Source organism: Hordeum vulgare, chromosome 7H (genome assembly GCF_904849725.1).
Source record: "Hordeum vulgare subsp. vulgare chromosome 7H, MorexV3_pseudomolecules_assembly, whole genome shotgun sequence".
Classification (NCBI taxonomy): domain Eukaryota; kingdom Viridiplantae; phylum Streptophyta; class Magnoliopsida; order Poales; family Poaceae; genus Hordeum; species Hordeum vulgare.
Genome location: NC_058524.1, coordinates 311,780,667 through 311,801,461, shown reverse-complemented (window position 1 = coordinate 311,801,461; position 20,795 = coordinate 311,780,667).

Genomic DNA, 20,795 nt, shown 5'->3' with positions numbered 1-20,795 from the left:
CCGGACTTCTCGTGGCGACCCCTAGAAGGCTTATCCTTTTGTTCTTCTTGTGAGAACCACCCGCACCACTTTGTCCTTTCTCCTTCTTGCTCCTTCCATACTCTTGCTTCTGCTTTTCGGCAAATTGATCTACTTGGTAGCACTCGATGACATTGTGGCCCTTGGTGAGGTGAATCTTGCAGTATGGCATGTCGACCTTCTCCCCTGTCGTGGACTCGTCGTCTTCGGAGCAGGCGGCAGATTCCTTGTCAGACCCCTCGGACTTAGCCTTCTTTCCAGCACTAGACTTGCCAAACCCTTCCACAACCATAACTACATTTCCCTTGTGCTTTTGATTGCGCTTTTAGACCTTTCCCTTGAAAGCGAGCACGTCTTCATCGTCGGATTCAACTTCCACGCCAGCATCCTCCGCAGGGAGTCTTCTTCCTTCCTCACAACACACACACTTGTCAGCCAAGGCATAAAGCTGGGGGACATCCGCACCTTGTTGATTTTCATCTATTCGTGTATCTGTCGGTTGAGCATGTTCGTATGGAATGCGACAATCACTGCGGCTGGATGGATGTCACAGATGTTGTGTTCCACATGGTTGAATCTCTAGATATACTTGCAGAGGGACTCGCCATCTCTCTAGGGAAGTACATGCAGGTCACTGAGCCATCCTAGGAGTTTGTGACCCCCATGGTATGCGCCAACATACTAATTGCATAGATCCGCCAAAGAGGAAATGGTCTTTTGCGGCAAGTTCATTAGCCTACTCCTCACATTGGGCTTGAGCGCCAACGGGAAGTAGTTGGGAAGCACTTTCTCATCTCACCCCCCAGTAGCCTGCATGACGATTCTGTAGATGCCAAGGAACTCTGATGGACTAATGGTTCCATCATATTTGTGCGGCAACTTAGTATTCAAGGGCCCGCTCGAGGTCTAACGGACTTGCCACAACTCATGGGTGAATGCAGGGTAACCTACCTTATAAGGTAGGTTGCCGGGCACCCCAGGTGCAGGCTCATAGTTAGTTGGATATGCACATCCATTTTATTGGTGACGTGTCTCCCACCGCCTCTTGAGGTTGGTGTGTGCATCATCCTTGCATCTGTCCTTCAAGACCTGGTGTTAGCCTCGCTTCTGCCATGGGTTCGTCGATGCCTAGGACACTTCGCCCTACGCATCAGACTGGTGGGATAGTTGTTTCTACTATGGGGGTCACTGCACTGTGGGTGCTTCGTCAGCATCGGACCTGAAAGTGGGCCCTACTAGAGCCGCATGGTGCACTCGCGAGGGACCCGCCACCTCCGGCTTGTGGAGGTTGGCGAAGCTCAGCATGCGCTGTATGGTCGCATCCAGTTTTCCATCTTCTCTAGCATAGGCAGAAAGTTCAGCAATAGCTGGTCCTGTGCCACGGCTTCCTCTAAGATCTTTCGAATCGAACGACGTGAGGCATGGGTGGCACTTCTACTCCCGACAATTCCAGGAGGAGCCGCCTAGGAATGGCACGCTCGGCAAAGTTTTTAGAATTATGACTCAAGTCTTAGAATCTTATGATCTTACAATCCAAAGTAGCCGCTCCGATTCTACAATTTTTCTCATAGAATCTAAGTTTCTATGATCTTGATAGTTAAGATTCTATGATTCACGATCCTAGCAAAAGAGCTTTGATCCAATTCAGAATCGCGATTCTGTCAACTTTGCGCTCGGGTCTTATCCGCACGCAGCCCGGGGTCGTCACACTGCGGCCCCTGATCGTGGTTGTCTTGAAGGATGTGGTGTAGGTCCGGTTGTCGTCATTGTTGTAGCTACTGCAGCCGCATCGTTGTCTCTGTTTGCCGCGCTCTTGCGCCGCCATCATGACGGGGTCCAGGTTGCGGCCCATAGAATTCCATGCGGTGTTGTGGCTGATATCACCAACACGTGAGCAAGATGTCAGTCCCTCGTCCATGTGGACTATAGCCGTCGGCGATGGCGGCTTACCCAAAGGCGGGACATCTGCTGATGTACCCTTGGCCTTCTTGGCATCCATGGGCGTCGAAGAAGATGTTGTTGAAGGCACGCATAAATTGAGGTAGGCTCGCGCGGGCGCTCCCCCGCATCTTCATGCGCCAAAGTTGTCAGCGGATTACGACGATCTATGGGACCATCAAGGCCCTTTTTGCAGGTTTAGTAGTGGGTAAGCGCATGCACAAAGAGCATCATCAACCTTGTATGTGTTCGGGGTTTTTAGACAGGTTCGGGCCACTCGCGAGCATATGACCTTACGCCCTGTGTTTGTGGATTATATGTGTCTGAGTAGAGGAGTGCGCCAATTCAACAAATATGCGTGAGGAGTGCAGCTAAGTCCCATGGACCTACTTTTATAGGTGAAGGGACTACCACAGTGGCTAAAATGGTATTTACATGGGGTTAATAGTGGATCTTGTAGCTGCCAAAACTACTGACGGGAGCTATGGTGGTATGTACCTAACCATGACGGATTAGGATTGGCGCATTAAATGCATTTTGAGGTGTCATGTTTTCGACGTATTCCGGCAAGGATCGTCTCTCCTTTTGTGTCGTTCGCCCAACTACCTCTTATTCTCTTGCCACGCAATGGAACGGATGTCATTAAACTACTACAAGTCCCTGGGTTTGCCAAAGGCATGTAACAAGGCTCATCTAACTCTATGCCCGGTCGACACCTTGTTGATGTTGACAATCATCTCCATGAGGTGCAGCGGTGGAGTGGTGGTGGAGTCTTGCGGGGTGCGATAATTGTCGGGTCTTCTTCCCCGCCAAGGCGGCTTGCTGGGGGCTTGGTCTTGAAGCTTGGTGTTGCGTTAATTGTACTGTCCTCCGGTAGGGCTGGCTGGGCGGGAGACCTTTGTCGTTTATGCATAAGTCGGGGTACTAAGGGGCCTGTTCTTTAGTACACCGACATAATGGAACAAAAATTATCTTGCCACAAAAATTATCTTGTAGTGAACCAAGTACTAAGAAATCAGTAGGGTATTTGATTTTTCCACACAAATCTTCTACATCTCTAACTATCCAGAGTGGTGAGATAGTATATCTATTTGCAAGTTTAATAGTAACATCTATGTCCTTCATTTCAGGAGGTGATGTATCATTCAGAATTCTTAATATAACGTAAAATTTATATCACTCACACTACCACCCATACCACCCAAACGATGATAACAATGATCTCCAATTTGAAGAGAAACAATAGGCATGTCATCCACTGGTTTATCTCTATCTAATATATCATGCTCATTCCAAGTAGGTTTTGCAATTCTAGCAGTCTCACCACAGAAATAAATAACATGCCCATCAATATTATCAACCAAGAGATCCTTAACCATAGCAATATTAGGTTCGACATTTATTTGCTCTCTAATATTACTTTTATTGACCAGAGTTCTAGTCTTAACATGTTCCTTAATCGTACTAGGAAAAGGTCGCTCAACGTTAGTAGTAGGCACAAGTGGATCAGTATTCTAATTATTATTTTTCATTTTTAACTATAACACATTCCTCTAACAATTCTTCCAGAGGTGGACGAAATTTAAACCAGTTCCTCAGGGGGATCAACATGAGAAGCAAATGATTCACATAAGGAAACCACTATCTCACAGGCAAGTCATAGTTAGTACTAAACTTATGAAAAGCATTAGTTTCTATATAAGATTTAGCACAATCAAACTCAAGCTTTATACCAGTATCTTTACCTTTGTTGAGTTCCCAATCTTCATAGTTGTGTTCCCAATAAAGCTACAAACTTAAATGATCCACAAAATTCATATATATATATATATAGTGCAAATATGGATAAGTTGATTCGTCTCGTGCATAAGAGTTAGATAGCAGTTTCTTTAACATATATGAAGGAATTTCGATACTTGTGATCTAAGTTGGGTTTTCTATGAAGAGGAAGGGCTAGTTGCAGCACAATACGGGTAGGTATTTACCTTAGTTAAGAAACCAAGTTTATCTAACCAATAGAAATATCAATCCTCAGCCGTCTTTAGCGGATGCCCACAAAAGATCAAACAACTTGCACACAACGCAGGCAAGAGGGTTGTCAAGCCCCTTGATATCATTATTTGCAAAAAAGTAAGGTGTGGACATAATTGTAAGTTGCAAAACAAAATAAAATACAAATAAAAGTAGCAAGGTAAATAAAAGTTTTGTGAATATATAAGTGAATAGACCCCAGACCATAGTGTTCTCTGGTGGCATTTCTCATGAAAGCAACATACGATGGGTATACAATTTACTCTTGGGCAATTGACAGAAAAGGGCATAGTTATGCTATTTTCATACTAATGATCATGTGTATATCGGCACCATGACCATAAAAAATAGGTTGACTCCTGGATGCACCTACTACTTTTACTCCACTTCAAGAGCGCTTCTATGCTTGCCTCTCTACGTACTAAGTTCATGACAAACAGAGTAATTCTTGGAGAACGATGACATGATGTAGAAAAAATAAACTCAATAAATATGAATATACCCCATAATTTCATCATTAGTGGCAACAACACAAAAACGTATCTTGTCCCCTTCTATCACTGGGATATATTAACCAGTGAGGTTGAACCCAGTACAACGCACCCATCTCACTAAAGAAATACCAACTTAATTGGCCAAAGCAATTCAATTGATTGAAGAGATTTAGGAATCTATGATGATTATGAAATTAAGAACCATAATAATTTCAGAGAAGACTCAAATATTTTTTATCAATAATCTAAACATAAACCCACAATTCATCGCATCCCAACAGGCGCACATACAAAATAATTACATCGAATATATCAAAGAAAAGATGTGATGATCATTGTATTGAAAATCAAGAGAGAGATATAGCCATCTAGGTTCTAACTATAGACTTGTAGGTCTGTGGTGAACTACTCACACATCATCATAAGGGCAATAAGGTTAATGAAGAGGCCCTCCGTGTTTGATACCCCGTCCGGTAGTGTGCCGGAATGGAGCTCCAGATGGTATCGCCGTGGAAAAGATACTTGCGGTGGTGGAAAAAGTTTTTCGCGGTCCTCCTTATGGTTTTTGGAATATATGTGAACTTATAGGCTACAGAACGGAGGTAGAGGATCCACCATGGAAGGACAAGCCTTCAGGGCGCGCCGACCCCCTAAGGTGCCTTGTTTTCTTTTCCTCCCTCATGTGGCCTCTGATCATCTCCAAAGGCTTCCAGGTTTTCTTTTGTTCTAGAAAAAATCATAAAGAAGTTTTGGAGCAATTGGACTTCGTTTGGTACTATAACCTGAAAGTTAAAAAAACAGAAAACAACAACTGGCACTTAGCACTGAGTCAATACGTTAGTGCTCAAAATTATGTAAATTGGTAAATTATTACCCAAAAAGTATCCTAGAATGATAATATAATAACATGGAACAATCACAAACTGTAGATACATTGGAGACATATCGAGCATCCCCAAGCTTAATCCTTGCTCGTCCTCGAGGAGGTAAATGATAAAAATAGAATTTTTGATGTCACATGCTATCCAATATGTAATCTTTTGCATGTATGCTCATTGAGAAATGATTAATTGACAAACATCAACATAGTAATATTTATCACCACAAGCAACAAAATCATAAATCTTTTAAAGTATACGATCCTAAAATAATGTTTACCCCCATTCATCTTATCGTATTACCAAGGCATGGCAACATCTTAAACACGTTAATACAAATGTCAAGCACCACAGTGTCCAAGTGAGGCAATTGGATCGTACTTTTTCATTCTGAATCATTTTTTTTATTATTCATGCAATACATGAGCATGAACCATGGACATAGCATAATGGTAGAATAGAATATGGTGGTAGATATCAAAGGGGTGAAAAGTGGAGAAGATAGTCTCACATCAAGTAGGCGTAACGACGGTATATGGAGATGCTCATCAGTAGATGTTGATGCAAGGAGTAGGGATTTCCATGCAAATGATGCACTAGAGCTATAAGTGTATGAAAGTTCAAGTGAAGCTAACTGGGATATGCATCCAACTTTCTTGCTCATGAAGACCTCGGGCATTTGAGGAATCCCATCATCAGAATATACAAGCCAAGTTTATAATAATGAAAAAGTGATCCCCACTAGCATGACATATCGTGAGACTCTATATGAAGAACAAGGTGCCACTTTGAGGCACAAGTGTGGTAAAGTATAGTAGCAAAGTCCCTTCTCTCTTTTCCTCTCATTCATTTTTCACTTTTTATTATGGTGGGCTCATTTGGCCTCCCCCATTTTTATTTCCTCACTAGGACAATGCTCCAACAATGATGATCATCACACTTTTATTTACTTAGAACTTAATGAAAACTCGATATGAAGAACTATGAAGCAATATGACTCAATATGAATGCCTCTATCGGTGTACGAGGATGTGCAATAATCTAGCGTGACATGTATCAGCAATATACGGAACGGTGGCTTTGACACAAATGCTATGTCGGCTCTATATGATCATGCAAAGCAATATGATGGTGAACGAACTAGTCATATGATGTAATGGTGGAATTTGCATGGCAATATATCTCGGAATGGCTATGGAATGCCAGGATAGGTACATATGGTGTCTGTTTTGAGGAAGATATAGGAAGGTTTATGTTTGACCGAGCATATCATGCCACGGGGTTAGGATGCACCGGTGAAGTTTGCACCGTTCCTCGAGGTAAGAATGGGCAATGTACGGTATCGAAGAGGCTAGCAAAATCTGAGCAGGCGAGATTGCGTATGTCCATGGTTTCATAATAGTCATGAAGAACTCATATACTTATTGCGAACTTTTATTAGCCTTATCACAAATCAAAGCACTACTCGCATGCCCCAAGGGAGGGGGTTGGGAGGAGTTAACCATCATGTGCCTCTGACCCGAAACAACACTAGGATTCTAACGAGGAATAGAAATGCTCACACATCCCCGCCATGCCTTCTTAATATTCAGACAAAGAAGAAATTAACACCTCTTAATATTGACACTTCTACAAATCAACAATGATTCACTCACACCTTTTTCATCTTAGCACATCAATATCATTAACCCACGATTTCTCTTAATGTGCGACATGATGGTTTTGATTATCACTCATTGAATTCCTGTTATTTTCTAAGTAGCCTTATGACCCACTCAAATTATCATTACTATTAATTAACCCTAAAATAGATATAAGTGAAGAATGAGAGTGTAAATCTTTCTATCAAATCTATATGCCACCGATCTCAAAAATATATAAGTGAAGTACTTGAGCAACTGTTAAGCTCAAAAGATATAATTGAAGCACATAGAGTATTCTAACAAATCATGATGATCATGTGTCTCTCTCAAGTAGGTGTGTCCAACAAATTATGGTTGTGGCAAGCTAAAAATAAAAAATCAAACTAACGCAAACAACCATCCAACCAAATCCCTCATATCACGTGACGAATAAAAAAGTAGCTCCAAGTGACATACCAATGAATTGAGACGAAAGAGGGGATGCCTTCTCGGGCCTTCCCATGCTTAGACGCTTGAGTATTCCCAGAATATTACCTTGGGACTTTAAACTTGGAACACCCAAAACTTGGAACTCTAATCACACAAAACTCAACAAAACTTCATGAGATCAGTTAGCATAAGCAACATATCAAATACTCTAGGTACTGTTATAAATTGATTCATATTTCATTATTGCTTAATGGGTATTGTATTCTAACTCTGCATTGCTTATACCCCTGATACGATCCATAGGATCATCAAAACATGCAAACTATGCAAGCAAAAAAACATAATTTGTCTAAAGTAGAGCAGTCTTTAATGATTTGTAAAGAAGCCATACTTATGTAACTCAAACCTTCTAAAAAACTAGGAAGACCTGTGTAATTTGTAAAAAAATACTTCAAAATAATCAGGTTAAAAATAAATTCTAGTAAAATAAGAGAAATTCTGCACTCGACGTCAACGTTTGTGTTTTTCCACCATATCAATTCTATTTAACATACAAGTCATCCCAAAGGCTTTACTTGGCACAAACAATAATTTAAACAGAAAAACACAATCATTACAGAGGAAATAGTCATGTCACCAAACCAAAATGGAAAGTGAAAAAGCCAAAATTAAGATAACTATTGGGTTGCCTCCCAACAAGCGATATTGTTTTATGGCCCAAGCTAGGTATAATGCATATGATCAAGTGTTGGACCCCGTCATGTCCTTCAAAATTAGCTCCTCTAAATTTTTAATTAATAAAACACTTTTTTCAAGCCTAGTTGAAGAACTCAAGTGTTCAAAAGGATTTATAATATCATTACTCATATCACTATCATCAAAGGGTTCTTCATATAAGACATGGATTTCATCACTGATGGATTCCCTAATAGTGTTTTCTTGCCAATCTGCACTAAACCCTTCAACAATTCATTCATAAATACATTAAAATTTATCACTAGTGTGGACAAATAAGGACCGTATTAATTCTTTGGGAAGCAAATTCCTCCTCATATTCTTATCTAATCTGTGATAGTCATTGGATTCCAACCTACGCATATCATCTTTGTTATGCAGGATGGCTTCTATGGGAGGATGTTCCAATTTTATCTATTATATACTAAAAGTAAAATACGATGACAAACAGAGAGATATTCTAGAAAATTCCACAATAACAAGAAACATCTGGTCATTCACTTATAAGATCAATCTAGCATTGCCGTTAGATCTTCATAACAGCATGGTGGACCCATATAGATCTTCATAACAACACAGTGGACCCATAAAGAGTTACCTTTTCATGTAACAATACTTTTTGTTTTGTTAGACGTGGAAGCAGACATACACATAGGTTTTTTAGAACACTACATGGAGTTGTTTCACGTTCCACCCATGTTACGTTACCCGGCCCTTGGATGACAACACCCTCTTTAATTAGTTTCATGTTCCATTCATGTTACGTTTCCTGGCCGATGGGTGACATCACCCTGTTTTACTAGAACATATTGTTTCACCTTCCATCCATTCATGTCACCGTTTCATGGGACATGAGCTTTTTTTCCTTTGTTCTATACAGAAGAATAAAAAGGAAATGCATGTGTGGTTGGGAAAAGATGAAATGTTTATGCATCCAAGATTAGGACTTATAAGCATCGGAAAACATATTCAAACCTAGGTAAAAAATGTGTCTATTGACCTCCAAATGTTTCCCTTATAAACAAAACTCCATACGCGGCTAGAAAAAACTCCAAACATTTTCCTCCAAATAGAAACAATTGCGCACCTGCATGTCAATTCTTCTAAAAAAACTACACACCTTCATGTCCCACAAAAGTAAGGAAAATCAAGAATTTATCTAAAATAATCGGGATTTTCCTAAAAAAAAAGGGAAGGTATGGTGAACATCTATCATGTTCCATCCTTCGCATATACAAACACCTCTAAATTTATATTTTACCCTTATATGTATGTAAGATAAAAAGCCATTGTTGTTAAGCGGAATCGACAAGTGTACAAAAAAGTAGGCATGTCTATCTACCGCCTTCTAAGTGCCACCAAGCATACAAACTGTTTAAGACCCATATAGGCCCAATATAAGGTACCGAAACATTGATTTTCTATTCCTGAGATATTGGTGGGATTAAATGTGTAGCTGAAATTTTTGCTTTGCACAAATGTATTTTTGTTATTCCTAGAACACATCCTATCATTTTTATAGGGAAAAAATCATATTTTCTACAGACAAGTATAACTGAATCTACATACAGATATAATATTCTAGAAACATGATCGGTCTCCATGTAACATAGAATGTGCCAATTTAATATTGGCAAAAATTAACGCTAGGCCACCAGATATATAATCCTCGCATTGAAAAGATTAAGACATCAAAAAAGTAAGTCTTGCATAATGGTTCAATATCTCATAGACATCCCTTATAGTGATCTAACTTTGTATAATTATGTTAAACAACACAACACAGGTATTATAATTTAGGAGTGATAGGAGAGAGTGGCACGATGAGAGTAAAATTTTACAAAAATAAGATTACCTACTCCAAATAAATGATATTCTAGGTTATACTAACATGGTATTTATAAAAAACTAATAATAAAGACTCATCCACAGGCACAATTATTTAAAATATTTTATGCATAGGTCATATTTACCAAACGTAATACTTATCGTGCCTATAAGACCATATTGTTTCGAAGAAATCATAAATTTTATCTCTCGGGCACTTACACTAAAGATGTTGCCCCCGCATTTGTGAGGGACACCTTGCTAGTTCTATAAAAGGCAGAAAATTCTTTCACTTCACACAAAATATAATCAAATTCATGCATGAGGATAGTGGTAGCAAATTTCTTAATCTCGGGATGTTGCAAGCTAGGGAGTCCCAAGAACATCTTTTGAAGCATAGGATGGAGATGTAGAAATTTTCTTTCCATTTTTAATGTAAGCATGGTAATAGCATCCACATAACAATTTGTTTCATCAAGTATGGATCCTTTAATAAGAGGGGAAACTACGGAGACTCAATTAATTCTTTGATGACATGCTTTCCAATAATGTACCCATTGCCCACATGATCAATTTTAGAATTTAGACACATGTGAGTATTACTAGTAGATACTTGATTTGTAGGAGGATCATGAGTGGAACCAACAAATTTTATTATTTCTTAATCCAAGTCACTACTGCTATCTTCACTAGCGCTTTCAACGTTAACTTTATCAAATTTAGACATGATAGCAACTTTGAGGCAAACTTGACAAGCAAAACTAGAAAAAGAGTAACAAGCAAAGGTAAATATTTTACTTTTGTTTTTGGTTTTTTTGAAGCAAGCAAAATACAACAGCTAATAAAAAGAAGGACACGTGAATGATAATTTGTGTGAAGTTACTTGATTGTTGGTGATACTCCCCGACAACTGCGCCATAAATCCTTCCTGATAGTTGTGATATGTGTTGGGTTTTCTGTGAAGAGGAACGGGTAATTGCAACACAATACGGGCAAGTATTTCCCTCAGTTAAGAAACCAAGGTTTACCGAACCAATAGGAATATCAATCCTCAACCGTCTTCAAGGACTGCACACAAAAGAGGAGACAACTTGCACCCAACGTGGGCAAGAGGGTTGTGAATCCCCTTGATATCGTTATTTGCAAGCGAATGAGGTGTGTAGATAATTGTAGGCAGTTGTAAGTTGCAAAATAAAATAAAAGACAAATAAGAACAACAAGGTAAACATAAGTTTTGTGAATATATAAGTGAAAATAACCCGGGGCCATAGTTTTCTCAAGTGGTATCTCTCATGAAAGCAACATATGGTGGGTAACCAAATTACTGTTGGGCAACTGACAGAAAAGCGGATAGTTATGCAACTTTAACGGCAACGATCATGTGTATATAGGCATCACGTCCATAAAAAAATAGGTTGACTCCTTCCCGCACCTACTAATATTACTCCACTTTAAGAGCGCTTCTATGCTTGCCTCTCTACGTATTAAGTTCATGACAAACAAAAGTAATGCTTGGAGAATGATGACATATTTAGACAAAGTAAAATCAATCATTACGAATAAACCCCATCAGCATATTCTTAGTGGAAATAACACAAAGACGTATCTTGTACCCTTATGTCACTGAGATATAGAAACCTGTCAGGTTGTACCCACTACAACGCACCCCTCTCACTGAAGAAATACCAAACTACTTGGCCAAAGCAATTAAATAGATCGAAGAGATTTACGAAGCTATAATGATCATGCAATTAAGAATCATAATAATTTCAAAGAAGACTCAAATACTTTTCATCAATAATCTAAACATAAACCCTAAATTAATCGGATCCCAAAAATCGCACCATACAAAAGAATTACATCGGATAGATCAAAGCAAAGATGCGATGACTATTTTATTGAAGATCAAGAGAGAGAGAGAGAGAGCCTAACTACAGACCCGTAGGTATGTGGTGAACTCCTCACACATCATTATGATGGCAGGAAGGTTTATTAAGAAGCCCTCCATGATCGATATCCCTCTAGCAGGGTGCCAAAATGGAGCTCCAGATGGGATCACCATGGAATAGAGACTTGCGGCGGCGGAAAAAATCTTTCGCAATCCTCTTGGGGTTTTTGGAATATATGTGAATCTATAGGCCACAAAATGGAGGTAGTGGGGCCACCAGGGAGGGACAAGACGTCAGGGTGCATCAACCCCCTGGTCGTGCCCTGTTGGCTTGTGCCTCCCTCGTGTGGAGTATGGTCTCCTCCCGGGGCTTCCACATTTTCTTTTGGTCCAGAAAAAAAGATAAAAAAGTTTGGGAGCAATTGGACTTCGTTTGGTATTGTAGACCTGAAAAGTAAAAAACACATAGAAAACACCAAGTGGCACTTGGTACTGGGTCAGTGGCTTAGTCCTCAAAAATAATGTAAATTGGTAAAATTATTACCCAAAAAGTATACTAGGATGATAATATAACAACATGGAACAATAAAAAATTATGGGTATGTTGGAGACGTATCAAATTTCATAGTAAATATTTTCACTAGGTTCAAAAAGTTGGGGAGAGACTTCTTCCACTTCTCATTGAGGTGAAAATACCCCAAACAGTCCCCTGAAAGGATAATCTTTCATACTAGCAAGCAACAATGAATTTCAGCACGTACCAAAAATGTTTCCTTGCCAAATTTAACTTACCAAAGACACATCACTCCCCGGAAACGACACCAGAAAAGAGTCTTGATGACCCACAAGTATAGTGGATCAATCTTAGTCCTTTTGATAAGTAAGAGTGTCGAACCCAACGAGGAGCAGAAGGAAATGACAAGCGGTTTTCAGCAAGGTATTTTGTGCAAGTGCTGCGAGTAACAATGATAGAGAGTTTTGTAGCAAGATAATTTATAAGAAGTAACAAGTAACAATAGTAGCAAAGGTGCAGAAAGGTCACCCAATCCTTGTCATAGCAAAGGACAAGCCTGGAAGTTCAATTATATAAAGCAAAGTGCTCTCAAGGACACATGGTAATGGACATCTAGTCACGTTCATCATGTTCACTTGATTCGCGTTCGTTACTTTGATAAGTTGATATGTGGGTGGACCGGTGCTTAGGTGTTATTCTTACTTGCACAATCAACCCACTTATGATTAGCCCCTCTTGCAAGCATCCTCAACGACAAAATAAGAATTAAGATAAATCTAACAATTGCTTGAAACATGTGGATCCAATTCAACCCCTTACAAAATAATGCATAAACTACAGTTTAAGCTTCTCTCCCTCAAGCAACCCATCATCTACTTATTACTCCACATTAACTTCCCTTAGGACAAAATATGCTAAAGTGTCATGTATTCGACGATCACATGAAACCACTAAAGGACGCAACAACATACATATCATTGAAATATCGAACGAATACCAACTTCACAAGATTACCTATAACTAGACTTCTCGCATGTCCTCGAGAAAAAAAGTAACTACTCACAAATAATTACCATGTTCAAAATCAGAGGTATAATGTATATGATTAAGGATCTGAACATATTATCTTCCACCAAGTAAACCAAGTAGCATCAACTACATCATGTAATCAAAACTACTAGCAACCCACAGGTAGCAATCTGTGGTTTTGAGACAAGTATTGAATACAGGAGATGAACTGGGGTTTGAGATGAGATGGTGTTAGTGAATATGTTGATTAATATTGGTCCTCCCACGAAGGAAGAAGCGTTTGTGATGACCATGGTTTTGATTTACCCCTCCTAGAGGGAAGTTTCCATGGTACAATCATTATGTCGAAGAGCAAAAGTGCTCCTGCCCTGGTTTCCACCTCGGAATGGCGTCACTTTGTCCCGAAAGAATCCTCTTATTTTTCTAGGTGAGAACCCTTCAAATAATGGATGATGGGTGCTGGAGGTCGCCCGTGGGACCCAACGGCATAAGGGCGTGCCCTGTTTCCTTGTGGGAAACTGGTGGGACCCCTTGAGTGGTTCTTTGCTCCAATATTCATTCTATATTCCGCAAATATTCTCCATGAATTTTCAGGTAATTCGGAGTCAAGAAAATTTCCAGCCTTTTCCATTGCCTTTTAGGTCCAGAATTCTAGTTTCAAGTGAATTCCCTCTTTTTATAATCCTTGTAAAATAAAAGAGAAAAGATATAAGGATTGCATCAAAACATGAAATAATTCTTTAAAACATTATAAATATGAATATTAAATCATGATGCAAAATGGACGTATCACCACCCCTACTTGGAGGAGGGGCAAAGGGGGTTGTGCCCCTCCCACTTGCTCCTATAAGTAGAGGAGGGGTGTGTAGGGCGGCTACACGCCAATCCTGCCTACCTTTGGGCAGACCCGATCATGTCTTCCTGAGTTCCTCATTTGCATTTCACGAGGTGTTTGGGGAAGCCGTGCTAACACTGCTCCACCGCTATCTCCACCATGCCCTCGTTCTGGTCAAGATCCCATCAACTTCTTCACCCTCGCTTCATGGTTCAAGGAGGCACAGATGTCAATCAGCTGCACGTATGTTGAAGATGGAGGTGTCGTCCATTCAGTGCTGGATTGGATTGAATCGTGATTGGATCATGAAGAGTATGACTACATCAACCACGTAATATACACTTTCGCTTAACGGTCTACGAGGGTGCGTAGACACACTCTCCACTCTCAATGTTATGCATCTCCATAGATAGATCTTGGGTGTTCGTAGGATTTTTTTTGTTTTCCATGCTTCATTTCCCAATAGTGGCATCATGATCTAGGTTATGCATAGATGATATGCACGAGTAAGACATAAATAAGTTGTGGGCATGGATGTTCAGGTTGCTTACCTATATTTGTCTTATTAGTGTTTGGCAGTACTAAGGGATGAAGCAGCCATGACCAACCTTACTTGTGCTTGCACAAGAGATCGTTTTCACCAAAAACATGCAACTTGTATTGCATAAGGTGGTTGCTGGATTCTGTCTCTCCTAAATTAGTTGAACTAGATTTGACATTAGCAGTCCTTCTAGAAGGTTAAAAGTCAACTTGAACATCATCGTTGTGCCTTTTTGTAGGTAAGCGCAGTTCTTGCTAGTTGCCCATAATAGACATGTACAACATGCAACAAGAAAGTAGAGGACGTCTAACTTGTTTTGTGGGGCATGTTGTGATGTAATATGGCCAAGAAGTGATTTTATGTATGGTTGATGTATGAGACAATCATGTTTTGTAATAATTTTCATGACTTGCATGTCGATGAGTACGACAACCGACAAGAACCATAGGGTTGCCTTGAATTTATTACATGACCCATTGTCAATTATTAAATGCCTTGTAATTGCGTTACTTTATAGTTATGCGTTAGCAATAGTTGTAGAAGATGATGGAGATCATGGTGTCATGCCGGTGTAGAGATCATGTCGGTGCTTTGGAGGTGGAGATCAAAAGCACAAGACAAAGATGGTCATATGATGTCACTTATTGAATTTCATGTGATGCTTTTATTTTATGGATCTTATTTCGCTAGGACGACGGTAAGCATTATAACATGATCCATCTGTTGTAAATACACCCTAAAGGTAATAATAAATTTGTTATCAACATATTTCTTTGTTCATGATAATTGTTTATTATCCATGCTATAATTGTATTGATTGGAAACTCAAATACATGTGTGGATACATAGACAAGAAAGTGTCCCTAGTAAGCCTCTACTAGACTAGCTCGTTGATCAAACATGGTTAAGGTTTCCAAAGCATAGACATGAGTTGTCATTTGATAAGGGGATCACATCATTAGGAGAATGATGTGATGGACAAGATCCAAACTATAAGCATGGCATTTGATGGTATGACTAAGTTTATTGCTATTGCTTACTTCATGTTAATGTATCTGTTCCTATGACCATGAGATCATGCAACTCCCTAACACCGAAGGAATTCCTTGTGTGTATTAAACGTCACAACGTAATTGGGTGATTATAATGATGCTCTACAGGTATCCCCGAGGGTGTCTATTGGGTTTGCATGGATCGAGACTGGGATTTGTCGCTTTGAATCACGAAGAGGTATCTTGGGGCCCACTTGGTAACAGAACATCACAATAAGCTTTCAAACAATGTGGCTAAGGAGTTAGTCACGGGAAGTTGTATTACAGAACGAGTAAATAGACTTGTTTGTAACGAGATTGCACTAGGTATGGTGATACCGATGATCGAATCTCGGGTAAGTAATATACCGATGGATAAAGGGAACTGCATAGAGGATTAACTGAATCCTTGATATTGTTGGTTTGACCGATATAGATCTTTGTAGAATGTGTGGGAACCAATATGGGCATCCACCTCCCGCCATTCATTATTGACGGTCATGTTTGCATAGTTCTCGAACCCACAGGGTTTGTACACTTAACATTTAGTGATGATATTGACATAGTTGAGTTGTTGTGCTGGTGACCGAATGTTGTTCGGAGTCCCGGATGAGATCCCGGATGTCAGGAGGAGGCCGAAGGTAAAGACTTTTATATGGGAAATCATATTTTGGCTACCGGAAAGGTTTCCATGTTTTTCAATATTACATCGGGAAGCTTCTAGAAGGTTCTGGATACTTCCTGACGAGTCCGAAACTCCACCAAGGGTTCCACCATGTCCCGAGGGTTTGTAGGGGCTGAGGGGAGCCGTCGTGGCCTTATTGTGCAAGCCGCACAACTCCCTCAAGCCCCATGTAGCTGGGAAAGGAGGAAAGTCAACCTTTGTATGCAAGGGAATGAGGAGAAGCAGGATTCCACCTCCTCCCACCTTGGTTGCGCCCTAGGGCTTGGAGGAGCTATTCCCCACGCCCCTCCACCTGTATATAGAGGGGAGGGGGTGCTCCAATTGGACACACCAAGCCCTTGGCGCCCCTCTCTCCCTAGATCGTTTTCTCCTTCGCGTGCAGTTCTAGTAGCGCTCGGTGGAGCCCTGCCAATATAGCACAACCATAGCCACCATGCTGTCGTGTTGCCGGAGAACTCAGCTACTACATCGCCCATGCTCGCTGGATCGAGGTGGTGAAGGCGTCATTGAGCTGTACGTGTGATGAACGCAGAGGTGTCATCCGTTCGGCACTTGATCGAGAAGTTCGTGATTAGATCGTGGGATGTATTGTGATTGGCTTGTGAAGAGTTCGACTACATCAACCGCGATCCTAAATGCATCTGCTTAGCAATCTACATGGGTATGTAGATGCACTCCCGTCTCATAGCTGTTGATCTCCATATATAGGTCTTGGTGAGCGTATGAAATTTTTTGTTTCCCATGTGACGTTCCCCAACAGTGGCGTCATGAGCTTGGTCTATGCATAGATAACATGCACGAGTACAACACAAAGTGTTATTGGGCATTGATACTCTGGGTTCTTACTTCCTTAGTCTTATTTTGATTCAGCATATTGTGGGATGAAGCGGCCCAGACAAACCTTACTCGTCCACGTACGAGAAACCGGTTCCATCGACTGACATGCAACTTGTTCCATAAAGGTAGCTGGTGGGTGTTTGTATCTCCCACTTTAGTTGAATCAGATTCGACAGATGCGGTCCTTGTAAAAGGTTAAATAGCAACTTGAACATCACCGTTGTGGCTTTGCGTTGGTAAGAACGGTTCTTGTTAATTATCCATAGCAGCCACGTAAAACATGCAACAAAAAAGTAGAGGACTTCTAACTTGTTTTTGCAAGGTATGTTGTGATATGATATGGCCAAGGACATGATGAGACATATGCGATGTATGAGATGATCATGTTTTGTATAGATTATCACGACCTGCATGTCGATGAGTACGGCAACCCGCAGGAGCCATAGGGTTGTCTTTAATTATTCATGCCATTTTGCTTTACTTGATCGTTATGAGTTAGAAATAGTTGTAGAAGCATACTTGGCGCGACAACTCTAATGGTGACATGATGATGGAGATCATGATGATGGTGATCATGTCGGTGCTTTGGAGGTGGAGATCAAAAGCACAAGATGATGATGGCCATATCATGTCACTATTATGGTTTGCATGTGATATTAATCCTTTTATGCATCTTATTTTGCTTAGGATGACGGTAGCATTATAAGATGATCCCTCACTAAAATTTAAAGATAAAATGGTGTTCTCCCCAAGTGTGCACCATTGCAAAGGTTCGTTGTTTCGAAGCACGACATGATGATCAAGTGCCCTAGACTCTACGTTCGCATACAATGCATGTAAGCCAGTTTTGCATATGTTGAACACTTGGGTTAAACTTGACGAGCCTAGCATGTACATACATGGTCTCAAAACATAGGGGACCGAAAGGTCAAATATGAGTCTATAGTACATATGTTCAACATGAAGATGTTTACCAGTGAAACCACCTTATCTCACGTGATGACAGAACTTGGGTTGGTGGATTTGGATCATGTAACACTTGAACAACCTAAGGGATGTTGATTTGAGTGGGAGTTCTTAAGTAATACGATTAATTGAACTCATTATCATGAACATAGTCTAAGTTCTATTCGCAAAATATGTCGTAGAACAATAGCTCGCACTGTAGCTCCCCTGCATTTTTGATACGTTCCTAGAAAAATCTAAGTTGAAAGATGATAGTAGAAATTATGCGGACTCGGTCCGTAAACTTAGGCTTGTCCTCATTGCTACACAGAAGACTTATGTCCTTGATGCACCGCTTAGAGTGCCACCCCTCAAGCATCATATGTGGATCTTGTGAACATCTGACAGACACATTTTTGATGACTACTTGATAGTTCGGTGCGTCATGATTTAGGGCTTTGAAATAAAGCTTCAAATACGTTTTCAACGTCATGTAGAATATGAGATGTTACAAGAACTGAAATTGGGATTTCAGACTCGTTCCCGTGTTGAGAGACATGAGACCTCCGACAAGATTCTTTGCCTGAAAGATGAAAGAGACTCTCTCAATTGGTGAACATGTGCTCAGATTGTCTTGGTGCTACAATCCCTTGAATCATGTGGGAGTTGATCTTCCAGATAAGATAGTGATTGCATAGTTCTCCAAGTCACTGCCACCAAGCTACTGGAACTTCGTGTTGAACTATAACATGACAGGGATGGAGATGATGATCCCTAAGCTATCCTTGATGGTTTACACCACGAATGTAGAAATCAAGAAGGAGCAGTAAGTGTTGATGGTTAGTAAAGCCACTAGTTTCAAGAAGGGCAAGGGAAAGAATGGAAACTTCAAGAATGGCAAGCCAGTTGTTGCTCCAATGAATAAACCAAAGGTTGAACCCAAATGCAAGACCGAGTGCTTCTTTTGTGAGGGGAATGGTCACTAAGAGCGGAACTACCAAAAATGCTTGGCACATAAGGAGGTTGGCAATATCAACACAAGTTTATTTGATATACATGTTATTGATTTGTGTCTTACTAGTTCTCATTGTAGCTCCTAGGTATTTGATACCCGCTCAGTTGCTAATATTAGTAACTCGAAAGAGGAGTTGTGGAATAAACAGAGACTAGATAAGGGCGAGGTGTCGATGTGTGTTGGAAGTGTTTCCAAGGTTGATGTGATCACCATCGCATGCTCCTTCTAGCTTCGGGATTAATGGTAAACCCAAATAAATGTTATTTTGTGTGTGTGTGTGTGTGTGTGTGTTACACATGAACATTATATTGATTTTTTTATTGTGAGACGATTATTGACATAAGTTAGAGAATAATGGGTTATTTTTTTTACATAAATAATATCTTTTTATGATCATGCACCCAACATGAATGATTTATTGAATCTCGATCATAGTGATACACACGTTCAGAGTATTGATGCGGCTTAGTTCATATTGGTGTAAAACGCATAAAGAAACTCCATGCTGATGGATCTTTGGACTCACTCAATTTTGAATCGCTTGAGACATGTGAACCATGATTCTTGGGAAGATGACTAAAACCCATTTTGAATTTATATAGAACGGGCAAGAGACTTATTGGAAATAATACATTTTGATGTATGCAGTCCAATGAGTGTTGAATCATGCAGTGGATATCGTTATTTTCTTACTTCAGAGATGATTTGAATAGATACGGGTATATTTACTTGATGAATCACAAGTCTCAAATGTTAAAAAGTTAAAGCAATTTCAGAGTTAAGTTGAAGACCGTCATGACAAGAGGATAAAATGTGTACGATGTGATCATGGAGGTGAATATCTGAGTTGCGAGTTTGGTACACATTTAAGACAATGTGGAAATTGTTTCACAAGTCATGCCACCACGAACACCATAGTGTGATGGTGTGTCCATATGTCGTAGCCGTGCCTTATTGGATAGGGTGCATACTATGATGTATCTTACGGATTTGCCACTATTGTATTGGGGTTATGCGTTAAAGACAACGACATTCACTTTAAATAGGGAACCATATAATTTCATTGAGATGACACCGTATGAACTATGGTTTTGCAACAGACCTTAGTTGTCATTTCTTAAAGTTTGGGGTTGTGATGCTTATGTCAAAAGGCATCAGCCTGATAAGCTCGAACCCAGAGCGGATAAATGTGTCTTCATAGGATACCCACATGAAACAGTTGGGTATACCTCCTATCTCAGATCTGAAGGTAAAGTATTTGTTGCTAAGAACGAGTCATTTCTCGAAAAAGAGTTTCTCTCGAAAGAGTAGCAGGGTAGAACTTGATGAGGTTCTTAAAACAAGTATACGGGCTCAATCCTCCTTTCGATAATAAGAGTGTCGAACCCAACGAGGAGCAGAAGGATCTGACAAGTGGTTTTCAGCAAGGAAATATCTGCAAGCACTGAAATTATCGGTAACAAGTGATTGTGTGGTGAGAAG